Source organism: Cydia pomonella, chromosome 14 (assembly GCF_033807575.1).
Source record: "Cydia pomonella isolate Wapato2018A chromosome 14, ilCydPomo1, whole genome shotgun sequence".
In the NCBI taxonomy this organism is placed as follows: domain Eukaryota; kingdom Metazoa; phylum Arthropoda; class Insecta; order Lepidoptera; family Tortricidae; genus Cydia; species Cydia pomonella.
Genome location: NC_084716.1, coordinates 6908928 through 6926615, shown reverse-complemented (window position 1 = coordinate 6926615; position 17688 = coordinate 6908928).

Sequence of the window (17688 nt, the reverse complement as noted above, 5' to 3'; positions counted from 1 at the left end):
CCGCAAGTCCAAAGGGCCATGGATATTTTGGACAGAACAATAAAGAAAATCAACGACAATGGACCACGCTATGAAGTAGGTCAGCTATGGCGGGACGACGAACCACGAATGCCACCGACCATACAAACTGCAATGTGTCGGTTAAGGAGTATCGAGAGAAAGATGGATCGGGATCCGGCATTCGCTGAGAGTTACAAGGAACAAATTGATAATTTATTAAAGAAAAAGTACGCCGAGCCGCTGCAGGAGCCGCCAGATAGCAAGATAGCGTGGGTGTTGCCGCATTTTGCGGTAACTAATCCGAACAAACCGGGAAAGATAAGGCTAGTCTTCGACGCTGCGTGTCGCGTTCAAGGGAAATGCCTAAACGATTTTCTTTTAGAAGGACCGGATCTACTACAGTCAATTATAGGGATTCTCTTTCGGTTCCGCGAAGGGCAATTTGCAGTTGTGGCGGATCTACAGGAAATGTTCCTCCAAGTAAAAATAAGGGCCGAGGATCAACCGTCACAAATGTTCATTTGGAGAGGGGACCGCCGGACAGGGAATCCGCAATTTTACAAAATGACGAGCATGCTTTTTGGTGCAGCAAGCTCACCATTTCTGGCCCATAGCGTCAGAAATAGAAACGCTATGGACAACGCTGATGAGTTCCCGGATGCTGTGGAAGACATCACACGTAATCATTACATGGACGATTACGTAGCCAGCTACCCGGATGAGAAGGAACTCTTACATCGTGCTACGCAAGTTGCGTCGTCTCACGCCAAGGGAGGGTTCCAGTTACGAGGGTGGACTTCAAACAGTGTGAAGCTACTCCAGCAGATCCCGACGGAGTTACACGCAAGTACACCGGCACAGCTCGGCAAAAGCAAGGAAAATAAGATCCTCGGGATGTACTGGAACCCTGAAACCGACCAGTTGGGTTTCAACACAACAATGATAAGGGTACCGGCCGAAGTGAAGGAAATGATACAGACGCCTACGAAGAGGCAAATGTTATCGGCCGTGATGTCAGTATATGACCCGCTGGGGCTGTTAAGCCACTATACTATAACAGCAAAAGTTCAGCTGCAAAATCTGTGGGCCAAGAAGCTGGACTGGGACTCTCCACTGCCAGAAGAGGATAAGCGTGACTTCGAGGCCTGGCTGCGAGCTCTGGATAGCGTCGCGAAGCTCAGGATACCAAGATGCTATCTTTCAACGGGGGCAGTGGCGAGAAGGGAACTACATGTGTTCGTGGACGCCAGCACCAAAGCATACGCATGCGTGGCGTACTGGCGAGTAGCCTCAAATGGCGGGGAGGCCCAAGTGAGCCTAATCGCGGCAAAAAGTAAGGTTGGGCCAACGAGGCAACTCAGCATACCACGCATGGAACTTCAGTCGGCGCTCATCGGGTCAAGGCTACAGCAGACCATCCGAGAGGAGCATCGTCTGACACCAGATCAGGTCATCAAGTGGACGGAAACCTGCCGCGCAATGTGTGGCCACGCGGCATCGTCACCCAGGTGTACCCAGGACCGGATGGTGGAATACGATCGGCTGACGTTCAAACCCGAGGAGGCGTGTTCCGGAGGCCCGTCACAAAGTTGGCTGTCCTACCGTTGCAACAGGAGCAGTCGCAGGAGCGTCAGCGGGGGCAGACTGTTACGGACAGCATGGACCCCTGCCGAGACGAATGCTCGGACGGTACAGACCCGGGCCGGAAAGAATTACCTAACGCGTAAAACTAGATAAAATAGCTATAGAGTGCCTAGCTATAGGATAGAAATAAGTTGACACAAGCACACTTTGTATGATTGACTTATCGGTCGATTGACTAGAAACAGGATAAAATTGTAGTCGCTATGAAAATAGCGTTTTGTGTCAGCTTGTTACGTGACGTCATCACCGCGGGTGAGCGGCCGGTGCGATCACTGCGGAAGCCGGAAGCGTACTGAGCGGCGCGGACTTCGGTGCGCGGTATTTATATGTTCGGGCCGAGGCGACCCAATTTCACCTGATTTCTCCCAAGTTAGGCTTTCCCCAGGGATCGTAGTGACCTGTATAGATAGAAAATAGGGTTAGCTATCCGTAGACACAAGCATTGTAAGCATTGGGCCTAGAATTATCGAGATATTAAGACTTAAAGTTATTTTTGTATGGAGTTGAACTATCGATAGAGATAATTCTTATATTTATGAATATTTTCAGCTGAAACTAGTATAATAGGGTAGATCTTCGTAAATGCTTTCTAAAAAGGTACGGTTCATCACTGAAAACCTCAGGGTTCCCGAGATAAACCCGAAAAGGTGGTTAAATACGGGGAAAGTTCTACGCCCAATGCGAGAAAGAGATAGCACAAGAAAGAGAAGTCCACGTAACGAGGCCGTTCTCGAATTATCTGGAGTTACTTTCGAGACCTCGTATTCGCCCTATATAAGCAGGTGAGATACGGCCTGCGGACAGTGAGTTAGTACAGTCAGTTCAGTTCAGTTCAAGCGATCGGAAAACAAAAAGGAAAAGTGAGGAAAAAGTGAAAGTGCCCTAAAGTTGTGATCAGTATTAGTGGTAATAGTGGTTTTAGTGCTAGTTACGTGGACCGCTTAGTTATTTTACCTTAGTAAGTACTAGAATAACGTTATAGTGAAAGTGCCTATAGTGTTAGTGTTTAGTGCTTAAGTTTGGTGCCTAAGGTCTAGACTAAGTGTGTGCTAGTGCTAAATAAATAAGAATCTAATTAAGTGGTGTTTGTTTGACGCTCCAACTACGTCCCACCGTGGGAGGAATTGGATTTCCGAACCAGCAGGCTCCGTAAATAAATATTAAACTGAGTTATCGCTGAGAGCTGACTCCAGGGTGTCCTCTGGCGGTTACAGGTGCCGAGACTTAGAAAAAATCGGTCTGGCCAGGGACTCTGACAAATATTGATGGATGCGGTGTGGGGGCTGAGACTTAGAAAAAATCGGTCTGGCCAGGGACTCTGACAAATATTGATGGATGCGGTGTGGGGGCTGAGACTTAGAAAAATTTCGGATTTTTTAATACTACGTCGGTGGCAAACAAGCAGGCCCGCCTAATGGTAAGCAGTCTCCGTAGCCTACATACACCTGCAACTCCAGAGGAGTTACATGCGCGTTGCCGACCCTAGCAACCCCCCCCCCCCTTTTTTGAGCTCTGGCAACCTTACTCACCGGCAGGAACACAACACTATGAGTAGGGTCTAGTGTTATTTGGCTGCGGTTTTCTGTAAGGTGGAGGTTGTTGTACCCCAGTTGGGCTCCGCTCTAGATCTGGAATGACATCCGCTGCGCTGTGCCCTACCACATAAAGCGAGATGACATTCACAATGCCATACCTCTCTTTTGGACGTAGTTTAAGGACGTACCCGAGTCCAATGGACATGGTGGAGTTATAGCGGTGGCCCCGGCTCCCGCGTGCCCTGGGCTAGCCACCGTCGAATCCAAGCGGTACACGCGTCTTCAAATGCGTCACGCGCAAATATGTACGTTCACACTCGCACGAATGGAAGAGAGACCGCGTACACAACAAACTCATCGCTCCGGTACTACCCGTAATGCAAAACGATAGAGCATCAATTTTCCGGTCTCTTCCAAAAATACGCATCAAGTGGTTCGAAGCCATGTAAACCGAACGAGACGCACTCCAAACTGACGCGAATCGGATTGTACAAGTACACCCACATCGCCAAGTTCGAAGAACGAATCGTGAGCGAAGTGTTTGACGGAGGAGGGGTGAGCGACGTGCTGGTGCTCTACGGCGTTGGGAGCAAGTTTATGAACAAGGCGTCGTTCTTGGGGCGCAAGTTTCGACACGACTCGTTGCTAAAGAGATTGAGCAGTAAACGCAATGTCCGCGTCGAAATCGTGGCCGAGTCATACACGTCGCAGGCGGGCTCGCAGAGAACGAAAGCCCTCAAAAAAATCGGTATGAATCACCGACTGTGCTGGGGCGTCTGTCCGATGTGCCACAGCTAGTATGATCGAGACGAAAATGCCCCAAAAAACATTCTGATCAACCATACCAGGGCTACCATCTGTAGGTCACGATGTGTTCCGAAGAAGGCATCGTAACCTCCCGAAAAAAAAATAAAGCTCTGATGCAATAAGGATAAAATTTCGATTTCAATTAATTTGTGGTCTGGGGGTTAAATAAACTTTGTAATTTATTTATTTTTCAACGGTCAAACACTAATCTCTTCTGCTCCATGACTTCTAGAAGTAGTAGTTGTATAACACAAGTTCTTTGCATGGTGTGCAATTCCTCATTAGCCAAATATTTACGCAAAACACGCATCACTTTTTTGCAAGTTTGAAACTTTGACTCGGCAAATAATAGTCACGTTGACTCTTTCTGAGAGCGGTTTTGATTAACACTGGCCACACGCAAGTCTCGGGCACGGTGAATTCCACCGAGTTTACCGCAGAGGGTGTGTATACGTTGCGCAACGAGAGATCCACCTCGTCTGGATCCATCGTTGCGGGCCCGAGGCTCGGAATTCGGTTCATGTTACTTGAGACGCGGGTCGCGTATCGATATTTTATACGAGGCCCACTTTTTGGAATTTTGGTGCGCGCTCATAAACGCAACGAAATCGCCCCATTTGCACACGCAAACGAGCCGCTTCTGCTCGCCACGATACGCGTTTCCGTCCACGATTAGGTCGATTTGCTCGTTGCGATTATCGAGAACGCGCAGCTGTTTCTCTTTGGGTCGGGTAAATATTGTAATTGTATGTCGGTCCATGTGTTTTGAAACTTTTTAAACGAATCTTCGTAGATGTAGAGGCGGGATATGGAGCAGTCCTTCTCTTCAATAAACTCGGGCACGGCCGTGGGGAAGCCGTTGCGGTCGTGGGGATTGCGTGATCCCCGCAGCAGAGAGACGCTCTCGGGCGCCAGGCGAAATTTGTACAGCAATTGTTTCGGCGAGAGGGGCGTGAGCGGCGTGTCAACCAGGTGCATCGGCCCGCGGCGTCCAATGACGTCATGCCGTCACCAGATATGCTTGCGACACCGCGGTCATCACAAAAACGGGCGCCGAGTACACTTGCACCGGGCGTGTCGTGCCTGTGTGTGAGAATAGCAAATTCCGATCGTCTCGGTGGACGGCGGTGTCACCAAGCACTACGGAGGGACTAGTAAAGAGCTACACGGGCGGTTCTACAACGCAATGACGGGACCCGATGTAGACTTGCTCGCGTCGTTGAAATGGTCACGATTCGGGGATCTCTTCGAACAAACCGAGGTTTTTGTCTTTGCAAATGCGAACGAAGTTATGATGACAAACAACTACCGGATATATCTTTTTTTTTTTGCCGTTGGCAGTTTGCCTGGCATTTCACTGTCCCGGAGAGACACTCAGGTATATCTTTTCTATCTATTAACGGCGAATACCTGCACACTGCACATAATTATTCACCAGCAACTTGCTCTTCTAACTATACGGCCTTGTGGACCGCGAAGTATTGTACTACTTGCGCCAGTTTTCGAAAATGGTCATATCACGCTCTATTACATATACACTAAGTCTCTCTAAACACTTGTAATGTTGTAAACCGCATGTTAGTCTTAAGTATTAAGTGGTATTAGGTATATGTTCTTCGTGAGATACGTATATGGAAGCATCTGTATCTAAGGACATTTATGCTATTTAAGTCTTTATTGTTCATGCCATGTATGTTTTCTGTGTTATCTCCTCAATAAATAAATAAATTAGGATCGATCTATCACTACTGTCAGAACTATTGTAGCCAATAAGCCTGACATCGTGCTGATAGACCAATCGCAGCGCCGGATCGTGCTCGTCGACATCACTATGTCCCATGAGGATCTCATGAAAGCCGAGAAGGACAAGTCCAGTAATGGAAAAAAAGTGTTCGATGCCGGCCACCCGTACAAACTGACCTCGCGGGGTCCCGAAGATGATGCTAGCCTAGAGTTTGTATCATTGGATAATGATCCGTTTGGCATCAGCCCGCCGCACACTTTCCACTAGACCGCTGTGCGCATTCTACCTCACCTTTGACAAGTGCCGCGCAGTACTTGTATGGCTTCAAATCACTTTGATGCGAAAGATGGTGTATTCGATCACGCGATCTGTATTTTTTTTGGAAAAGTGCGCACGAGACGCGCTCCAAGCTGACGCGACTCGGACTGGAGCTTGCGTGATCCCCGCGGCAGAGAGACGCTCTCAGGTGCCAAGTGAAATTCGTACGGCAATTGTTTCGGCAAGAGGGACGTGAGCGGCGTGTCCACCAGGCGCATCGGCCCACGGCGTGCAATGACGTCATGCAGCGAGCTTATATATGCTTGCGACACCGCGGTCACCGTGAATCTCTCGGTCTCGGTGGACGGCGGTGTCACCCCAGCTTGGTGAGGGAGTGCATCGGGCGGAAGCCGGCGTGCCATCGAAGAGATTCTGTGGGAAAGGTTCGGACTCACTCTGACCGCTCGCTTGTTGCTATGTGGATTTCGCTTGTAATCACTGGCTCAATTTATACCGTCACGTCACCGATTCTAGGGCAATCCATAAAGAGATCCTCTTCTTAATGCTTAATGTGGCAGAAGATCCTGGTTAGGCTCCAAATCTTAAGGCATGACGTCCGGGTCGAAAGGTCCAAATTTTATGGTTGATGGTTTCTTGAATTAAAAAATGTTTCAGATGATTTGTTTAATCGTAGTATTAATTAGATACATATTTTTAATCAAAATTATAAAGGACGCTATGCGTATGTGCGAGCGCGTCAGTGTCGTTTCCTATCTGGTCTTGCAGCGTTGGCCGTTGTCCTCTCAGCGGAGGGGAGGACTTCCGAAGAATCCCGAACACACTGGCTTTCCGTGCACCAAAACGGGAACAAAAATAGTGTTACTATTTTAATTGTTCAACTTTTATTTTATTTTATTATTAAGTATTCTTTTGGCATCGTAATTTGTAAATTGTATTTTCAGAAATCAGAAATCATAGCATTTATTCGTGATAAACTATGACATACAAAAGTATAACAACATAACAAAAGAAAGAAACATTAAACATTTTGATATGGGTGTACAACTGTACGTGTTGCCTGAAATATATTTTTTTAATTTAATTCAATTTTAATAGCATCGTTCACAGACGTTTCTGCTTGTTAAAAATTAATACAGTGCGGTTAGTTTTGAAGTCTATGGTGATGTAGATACCATGTGGGCAGGTTGCTTGGAGTGAAAGACTTTTTGTAGTTATGTACAAGATTGAATGAATTTTATTTACAAAATGCGCGTAATTTATACAGAATTTGTGAAATGTAAGAAAGAGATGTATATACAGGGAAGAGTGTGATACATTATAGTACCCGCGCGGGACGCGCGGGGTGAGGTGCGCGGGCGCGAGGTTGCGGCGCGTGGCCGCGGCATTCGCGCGCGCCTATAAAATAAAGCGAGCCAACGTTTCCGTCCTTTTCTCGGCCGGCCTCCGTAGGGTGCACATCGTGTCGTCGGTGCGCCGTGTCCCGCTCCGCTGCTTGATACTCGCTGGTAGAAGACACGAAGAGGATGCTGCAGGCTCCGCATATGCATAAACTGCCCTTGTCAGGGCAACATAAAACTGCCCTTCTCAGGGCAAACTCAAACTGCTCTTGTTGCTGTTGTGTGTTGTTTGTTGTTTGTTAGAGCAAACGTCACCGTTTCTCTGCTTAACCGTAGAGTGTCAATCGATCGATCTATAAACTGTTCTTATCAGAACAATTTCACTGTTTCTATAACGGACACGACGTCGGTCGATGTATATGTTTAAGTATGTATATATGTCCCCACAAGTCCATTGTCCGTCAGATATCTCTAGAACAAATAAACTTCCTGGGCTGGACAGTGCGCAGTCTTGTTTCTTATTACTAGCGGTTTATGTCGAGCACAGTTCTTTATGGCGATCTGTAAGCGGGTCGAGTCGTCGGTATATCGTGTTACTAGTTCGTCAAATTTAGGACAACCTAGCTCCTCGATATTTATATAGTTAATTATGCCCAGAGCGTCCATTAAGTCCTTCTCATAATGTCCACCCTTGTATCCAATTACTCCGCCTTCTTGAGCTGCTTTTCTGCTAAGCTCAATGAGTTTTTCATTTATTTCCTTCGGTGGTTTATCGTCTTTTTCGTCTTTGAAGGGTAGGCCATGGACGAATTTGGTAACATAACTCGCCTGCTTACGGTCCTTGGGCGTCAGTTCATGATAGTATCCAACAATATGATGCGTGGTACTGACTCGGCCCGTTGACACCTTTATAAAACTAAACTCTTTGCAGTAGAACTGCTTACTGTCACTTATGTAAAACCCGTCCATGTCGATTAGGTAAGACACTTTCATCATAGTTAAATTTTACCGAATGCTTTCTTATATTTTGGAAATAACTGCACTATTAACCTTCTGAATCCCCAACACAAACAAATTGAAATCGAAATTTCAACCTTATTGCGTCCGAGCTTTATTTTTTACTCTCAGGATGATATTCTTGCCTTGATTGCGATCCCGCAAGCGCGCAACATTACTTACTACTGCGGGTCGTAGGGCCTGCAGACTGTTTTATATATGATCCAATCTCGAGATAACCTCCTGAATACCCGACACAAATAAATTGAAATCGAAATTTCAACCTTATTGCGTCCGAGCTTTATTTTTTACTCTTCAGGAGGTTACGACATCCTCTCCGGAGGACATCGTGCCCTACAGATGGTAGACCTGGTATGATTGATTAATTTTCTAACTGATAGTTTTATTAAGTAAGATAGTTTTGATTTCCTAAAATTGTAAAGCAAGTTTGTATTTTTTTTAATGCTTTATTTAAATGCGTACGCAAATGTTTGCCATACCCTATTAGGGTCCATGAGATTGAGTTGAGAGAACAACTTACTTTTTTACCATGGTGCAATAAACGATTATGATTATGAACGATTATGATTATGATTATGAACTCGCTGCGGCACGTCGGTCAGACTCCCCAGCGCAGTCGATGGTTCATGCCGATCTTTCGAAACTCGCCCGTTCTCTCGTTGCACTCTGAACAAGCTTGAGACGTGTACGATTCGTCGACAATTGCAACAGGTAATGTTACGTTTGGAGCGCAGTCTCTTCAGCAACGAGTCGTGCCGAAATTTGCGTCCCGAGAACGAGGCCGTGTTCATAAACTTGCTCCCGGCGCCGTATAATACGAGCACATTTTCAACTCCACCGCCGTCAAACACCTCCCTCACGATTCGCTCCTCGCATCGAGCCGTACGCATATACTTGTAGAGTGTGAGGCGCGTCAGTTTAAAATGTTTTTCGTACGGCGCCTGCTTCTGACCATTTCATGCGAAATACAGTGTATTCAATCACGTGATTTGTATTTTTTGAAGAAACTGGACAAGTAAGTGACGCCCTCTCCTTTTGCATTGCATTCAATACCGGCGTCAATAGTTTGTCGCGCACGCGATCCCGCTTCCATTCGAGCGTGTGTGAGCGCACATATTTGCTCGTGATTCGTTTAAGGGCGTACCGCGTAGATTCGACGGTGGCGAAGGGGACTCGCGATCCCGGGTCAAACGGTACGGCTCTCTCGTATTTGATTCGCGCTCGTTTGGTAGTCGCCGACGTCTCTTTGGAATTGACGATTCGGTTCATCGAGAGACTCGCTCTAACGCCGTCCGTTTGCAGGCAGCATCCAAACTTCTCGCCGTCGACCTCCAACCACGGCGTCCACAACTGATGGAGGTGGTCCGTGATTTTGGGCCGTTCACTAGCAATGGTGTCGGGAGTGACTCGGCGCACCAGCTCGTGCCACCCGCGCGAGGTGTACCCGTGACGGTTGGGGAAACAGACGAAAACTGCGCGTTCCCATCGCCTGTTGTATGCGCATCCACTCGGGCACGGTGCTCCACCACTGAGATCCCTCGACGATGTCCACGTTGATGACGTCGTCATCATCATCGGGTAGATTCTTTTTGTAGTACGCTCGGAAGAGTCGCTTGTCGGTCGTTACGTTTCACTTTGAGGTAGCCAGCCAGTCTCGAGTAGGCGTGAGTGGTGATATTGGTGTGTAGCGCGGTCTCGTACTGCTTGGCCAGTTCTTGCACGATAAACGAGCGCAGCCTACCATCGTATAACTAAAGTATCTAGTTTATGATTCGGCGTACGGTCCTTTGCCCTTCATTGCGTAAACGAAATTCAAAACGTCCGGTTTCGCGGGCACACTGAAAAAAATGAACTCCAACTAAGTAGCATTTTCTCTTAGTTGGCGTTAAAATAATTGAAATGACCTTATTATTGTTTACTGAAACCAAAACCATGTAGTTGTAACAGAAACCTGAATATGTTTGAAGTTACACACAAGTAAATTGTTGATGTAATAAAAACTTTTTATAAAAACAACTAATACTTTTTTGAATTCATACTGTTAGAGTACTTGCTAACTCTAACAGTTACTTGATAGATATCTTGATATTAATGTAAAACACGAAAGACTAATTCTTGATATAAACTTGCTTTATTATAACTTGATAGGTGTGCACACTTATATAGTAGCGAACGTGATTATTTAATGAATGAAAAAAGGGTACTTATTGACTAATTATAACACTTTTATATAAACTAAATGCTGATGGGGCAAATGATGAATATGATGCATGTGCAATTTACTTGTACATATTCCGGGGGCGGTTGAGATGAGAGAAAGATGCTGCGTAAAACTTGATATACATTATTTAAATTTAATTAAAACTAACTACTTTAAATTAGGGCTCCTGATATCCGTGATACACGCCGATCCGTAGCTACGGGTTCTTAAGCCCGGCGGTACTAAGATCACGAATTTCACGAACACGCCAAGGTACGTACCTCGTACCTGCGTTCGCGACCGGATTCACGTGACACGCCGTGACCGTGACACGCCATGATACGTAGCCCGTACCTGCGTTCGTGTGCGGAGCTTCGGGCTCGGTTCCGTTGGATAGGTACTTATCGCACGTCTCGTAGTTTCGACACGCCCGGGAGAAAAATAAATAAGGCCTAGGTATTATTGAATTAAGTTACCACTTAGTATTGTATTTTTTGCATCGATTTGAATATAATGGTTATATCTAAATAATTTATGGGGTTATCCTGTTTTTTGTATAACCAGCTAATGATTAATAGTCAAAACTAGCGACCTGCTCGTTGCATAGCACTATTATAAATATAAGGTGTAAAACTCCCTAGTAAGTATCATTATAATTATGAACTTAAGCAACGCTGTGCTACTGGTTGTCATTATTAAATCAAGAGAAGACATTTTTCTCTGTTAAGTATTAATGAAATGAATGAAAAAGCAAACTTGAACTTGTAAAAGCTTGCTACTATCAAAGAATATAACGTAGCCTAAATATAAACAAGGCAATCCTAATCCAAAGAAACAAAAGGGTCTGCAAATCTTCGGTAGGTATGATAAAATTGATAAAGGTAATACAGGTAAACAAATTCAACAAAAACACATGTACGGGGCCACGGAAAAAAAGTACGCAGCTGCAGTTCTTATCAGTTTCGGACTTTCGGGGCATTAAAGAGTACTGTTTATTTCTAGATTGAAGGTATAGTTTCTATTTTCCTCCGTGAGCTTCTACGGGTTATCGTCTTATCTATTGTTTAAAAACCGCAAAGGCGCGTGCCACTATAAAAAAATGGTTAGGCCGCATAGGTAGCGTTTATTGAATTACTACTCTATTGAGCACGGAATAAGATTCATTATGAACTAATACAGAATTCTAACAGAATAGCTGTCTGATCTCTATTGGTGCGTCTAAGGTAGGCGACTAAACGCTCTCAAACCAGCTTAACTTGTGACACTGCGATCCGAAACAAAGATACGTATTCGAAGACCTCGCTTGCACTGGTAATGCGAGCGCACGGCTAGCTAGCGCAAAGGAAGCAATGTTATGTTTCTCGAGGAGCAGGTAAAAAACAGGGCCGGTTTTTCACAAAAATAAACAATAAAACAATGGTAAAATAGTAATAAATATGTATATCCATTTAACAATCCCGCACTACTAATGTTAAAATAGACCTATATGTTATAATTATGTACACTAAAATAAAGATATTATTTACAATAGAGTACACATTTAGTAAAACATTTATACAAATTTATATTATGAGTCAACAAAAAAATAAGTAACATATACATAATAGTGTATGCATAAAATAAATAAATATAAAACAAAATATGCATATCGTTTAGAGTCAAATCACGCTAACTCTTTCAAGCAAACCATACAAACAGTGTCAGTTTGTTAGAAGTCTGAAGAACGCTAACTCTTCAGACTTATTTATTACTATTTTACCATTGTTTTATTGTTTATTTAAAATTAGCCTGTTTAAAGTTTAAAATTAGCAAACAACTGTTTAAACAGTTGATTATAAAAATGAGTATATCTCGTTATTATTGTAATTACACAAACCCATTCTGTTAGATGTGTACCTACTATTTAAATAGTGTTATGTTTTATCTCTTTAAATTAAACAACGTAAAACCACCCAAATATATTTGTGTGAAAATCCGGCCCTGTTTTTTACCTGCTCCTCGAGAAACATAGACAAGACAAGACAAGACAAAGCATTTATTGCAATCATATTAAGTACACAAAAATTACATAATATGTACCCTGCAAGGGCGCAGCAGTCTTATAACTAAATAACAATCTAGTACAAAGATTATATATAACATTGCTTCCTTTGCGCTAGCTAGCCGTGCGCTCGCATTACCAGTGCAAGCGAGGTCTTCGAATACGTATCTTTGTTTCGGATCGCAGTGTCACAAGTTAAGCTGGTTTGAGAGCGTTTAGTCGCCTACCTTAGACGCACCAATAGAGATCAGACAGCTATTCTGTTAGAATTCTGTATTAGTTCATAATGAATCTTATTCCGTGCTCAGTAGAGTAGTAATTCAATAAACGCTACCTATGCGGCCTAACCATTTTTTCATAGTGGCACGCGCCTTTGCGGTTTTTAAACAATAGATAAGACGATAACCCGTAGAAGCTCACGGAGGAAAATAGAAACTATAATAATGACATATTATTGTTAGAGCGTTTTATTGTATGACTAACAAGCTAAGCCAACATACCGGTTTTTTTTTGGAGATAAGAAGTGCAGTTGCACGTGCAGACAAAGATAATAAGATTTGCGAGCGACTTATTAAAATGAAACAAACAATATACATAAGTAGCTGTGGGCTTTACCTTTTATTCGTGAAGTTGAAAGAAGTGACCGCGATGTTTTGTTTTACAAATTCGTGGTATTTTTTATTTAATCTGGAGGGAGCAGTTTAGAATTTTGAACTCACATTCATTGTCATTAGTTACTCCTGACATCATAGTTGGTCTCCTGACACACAGTGTTGTTGTATTATTTTAGCAACTCGTTTGTGTTCCTGCCGGTGAGTAAGGTTGCCAGAGCTCAACGAGGGGGGGGGGCGGGTTTAGGGTCGGCAACGCGCATGTAACTCCTCTGGAGTTGCAGGCGTACATAGGCTACGGATACTGCTTACCATCAGGCGGGCCGTATGCTTGTTTGCCACCGACGTAGTATAAAAAAAAATATATTAAAGTAGCTATTCATTGTAATTAATGTTTGGTTCTTTTCATTTATTACTCATTAATATTTAAAAGGCCTTACTATTGAAAATAAATTTTAATTGAAAAGTAATGAAACGGAATTAGAGCTATGAATAAAAAATTCATGATAAATATTTATTCGTAGCTCTTAGAGACCGCATCGTATCTTCACTCAACGTCGCGGGCGGACCGAACCGGCGTGTTCTTAAGATACGTGAAGCCGTGATCACGCCTACACGGATCTACACGGATTCACGTACCCTAATTTCACGTAGCCGAATGTCACGTGCGGAACGGACCAGAAAACCGTAGCCGTGAATCACGAAACCGGGCGCACGGCTACGGGTTCACGAATCACGGACACGACCGCGAGCCCTACTTTAAATGAAGGGGATGTTGCTTTATCTACTCGCGAAAGATTTGTCGTCTCGCTGTGATCTTCGTTGCTGTGTTGACGAGTCTCGCTGACTACGGCGAAGCGCGGAGACGCCCGGGGCTGGAGCGGCGTGGCGGCTGGTGGCTCCTCGACGATAAGGACGTCTTCCATCATCCTTGTTTTTACTTGTAGCAGGTTGTATATCTTGCGGAGATCTGTATGTAAGTTGTCGATTGGCAGGGAAACATCTCTGGTTAGGGTGCTTGCTATGGTGTTTAACTCATTAATAAGTTGTTCCGGAGTTAACATGTGTAAGTTAAAACGGCCTTGATGTATATCGGTGATGGTGTCTAATAACATGTCTTGTATTCCATAACTCATAACTCTAAACATCTTTATTGCTCATATATTACATTGAATACAGACCCTGTAAGGGCACAGCAATTTATTCTTATACTATAAGTACTTATACTTAAAACTAATCTTATTAATTACATTGCACAGCTATGTAGGTAAAAATAAACCTTAAAAAAAAAAAAAAAAAAACTAGCATTCTATTTTGTCGGAAAGGTATCTTCAAAAAACACTTTCAAAGAATAATAAATAATTATTTAAGGCGGTTTCAAATGATTTAGGTTTTGCTATTGATTTTATTGCTTGTGGAATTTTGTTATATATTTTAGTGCACATCATGTGAGGTCCTGAATGATATAATGTTAGGTTGGATGTGGGTAGCGCGAGGTTGTTATTGTTTCGGAGGTTTAGCGGTTTTGTGTGTCGTTCTTTGGATTGTAAGAAAAGATGGCTATGGGCTTTTACAAATTTACATATTTCTAATATATATAAGCACGTTAGTGTTAAGATGCCTAGCTCCTTGAAATAGGTTCGACAGCTGTGCATTTGTTTTATTTTTACTATTATTCTGATACACTTTTTTTGTACGGTGAACAGACTGTTTACAATCGTGCTATTTCCCCAAAGCAATATGCCATAGCGGAACAAGGTGTGGGCATAAGCATGGTAGGCTGTTAAAGCAGTTGTTATATCCGTAGTCTTTTTTAATTCATGCAGTGCATACGTAAATCGGGATAATCTACTAATTAATTGTTGTATGTGGTCCTTCCAATTTATATGTGAGTCTATATTTAATCCTAGCAATGAAAACGTATTTACAAATTCTAACTTATTCTTTTTAAATGAAATATCTATTGTTAAGGGTTGTTTTTGATAAGGCCTGAACTGCATTAGTTTGGTTTTGTTATAGTTTATTTGGAGATTATGGTCAGTTAGCCAAGATTCTAATTTAGAAAGGGTACTATTAAGGTAAAATTTACAGTTACTAACGCTTGAGCACAGAAACACAACGGATATATCATCAGCAAACAAAACGCTTGGTGAATCTATAATTTTTGGTAGATCATTTATATAAATTAAAAACAATATGCACCCTAACACACTGCCTTGAGGTATGGACCTTTTAACGTTTATTATACTTGATCTGACCTTATTTATGTTTCCAGTTCTATTATCACAGTATTCGATTTCTACACATTGTACTCGGTTTTGGAGGTATGACACAAACCACTTATGCACTATTCCCCGTATCCCGACACCTTGTAACTTATTTAAAAGGATATCATGAGAAACCCTATCATACGCCTTACTCATGTCCAATAAGATTCCCACAGCATATTGTTTATTATTTATTATTTCCAAAATTTGACTGATGTACTTATACACTGCTAAGGTTGTAGAATGTTTTTTCCTGAATCCGTTCTGGCATTCACTGAATATAGAGTACTTTTCAAGAAATGAGTATAGACGTGTGGACATAGCTGTTTCAAGAATTTTTGAAAAAGTGGGTAAAAGTGCAATTGGTCGATAGTTATTGCAATCAGTATGTTGTCCTTTCTTATAAATTGGTTTTATTATAGACAGTTTTAAGGAATCTGGAAATAGACCCTCAGTGAAAGACTGGTTTATTAGAAAAGTTAAAGGTCGGGTAATTTCATCGGCACATTTTTTAATCAGTATGGGGGGTAATTCATCGTGACCAAAGCTGCGTTTATTTTTTAAATTGCCTATAATCTGGAAGACTTCGTGTTCGGTAACTGGATCTAAGTAAAGCGAGTTGGGAGTGGGGGCGAGGACGGGACGGCCAGCAGCGGGCGCGCGTTGTGCGCTAGCGCTGCTGTCGGTACTCGTTCCCTCCTCCGCGCCCACTGATACAAAGAAGTCGTTAAAGTAATTTGCAAGTTTGTTCGGATCTTCAATTACAGTGTTATTAATTTTTAACTTTAAATTTTGTTTACTTTTTTTGGGAAGTTTGTTCGTTCGCTCTTTTACTATATGCCACATTGTTTTTGTAGTGTTATCAGAGTTTTTAATTTTATGTATGTAGTGCAGCTTTTTTGATTTTGTTACTATTTTTTTTAATATTTTTTCATATCGCTTATAATAGTCATTTAGAGCAGGATAGTTAGTCTTAGAAATTAAAAGTTTTAGGAGTCGTTTATTTTTACAGGAAGTTTTAATACCAAATGTCAGCCAAGGCTTCCCTTTAGATATTTTCTTAATTTTTTTTTGAGTTTTAGGTATACACGTATCCAAAGCAATTTGTGTTGTCGATGCGAATGAAGTAAAGTTTTCATGGATGTTTTTCTTGCGGTCGATAATTATGTTCCAATTTATATTAGCTATGTAAGATTTGAAGTTTTGAATATTTTTATCGGTGAAATTCCTTTTAGGTTGTGGCGCATATTACTTGCTATAGTGGCTCCTAAGTTGAAGTCGTTGATAATGTTGTTAGTTTCTACCTTTTGTTGCAAATTCTTGAAAGCTTCATCCATATGGTTTATATGTTGATGTAACATTTTATGTTGTTGATTCATAGTGTCTTCGGTACGTTTTAATAAATTGTATTCCGCTTCAACAATGGATGTTTGATTTTTCCAAAGGGAAGCCATATGTTTAGTGTTGTCTCGTAAAAAAGTGTATTATGATACCCGCCGCATTCTTGACACCGTTTAGTAGAATGGCAAGGTTTGCCGTTATGATTGTATAAACAATTACTACAAAGATTAAGTTTTGTAATTGTTTTTCGTTTAAGTCCTGGGGCCATGTTTTTGAACTCAGTACAGAAATATATACCATGATCTTGCTGGCAAACTGGGCATTTGCGCCTGTATTCGAGGCCTGGCTTACTTGTTGGAGTCTTGTTGCTTGTAAAATACCGATTTAAACGGCTTGACTTGTATTGATTACTTGATGTAGATGGTGTATTCAAACTTGTTCGATTAACAGCGGCTTCTTGCTTGCGCCGTGACGACTCCATAGCGGTAAATTTGCTCTCCAAAAATGACAAGAATTCCTTTAATGATGGTAACTCCCTGGGCTGTTTTAGGGCTGTCATGTATTCGTTGTGAGTTTCGGTGTCCAATTTCTGTTGCAATAAATGGACTAATATCGGATCCCAGGTGTCAATGTTGACTCCTAAGTTTTTTATACCGTTTAAACTTTCTATAGTGACGTCATGGAGTCTCTTAACGTGGCTTGACGTAGCTTGTTGCATCACAGGAAGGCTTATGACGTTGTTTATGTGAGTCGTAAATATTAACTTCTTGTTGTCATATCGGTGGTTTAGTATTTCCCAACACGTAGTATAATTATCTGAACTGATGGGTAAGTGTTGTATAAGCCTTTCTGGTTCGCCCTTTAT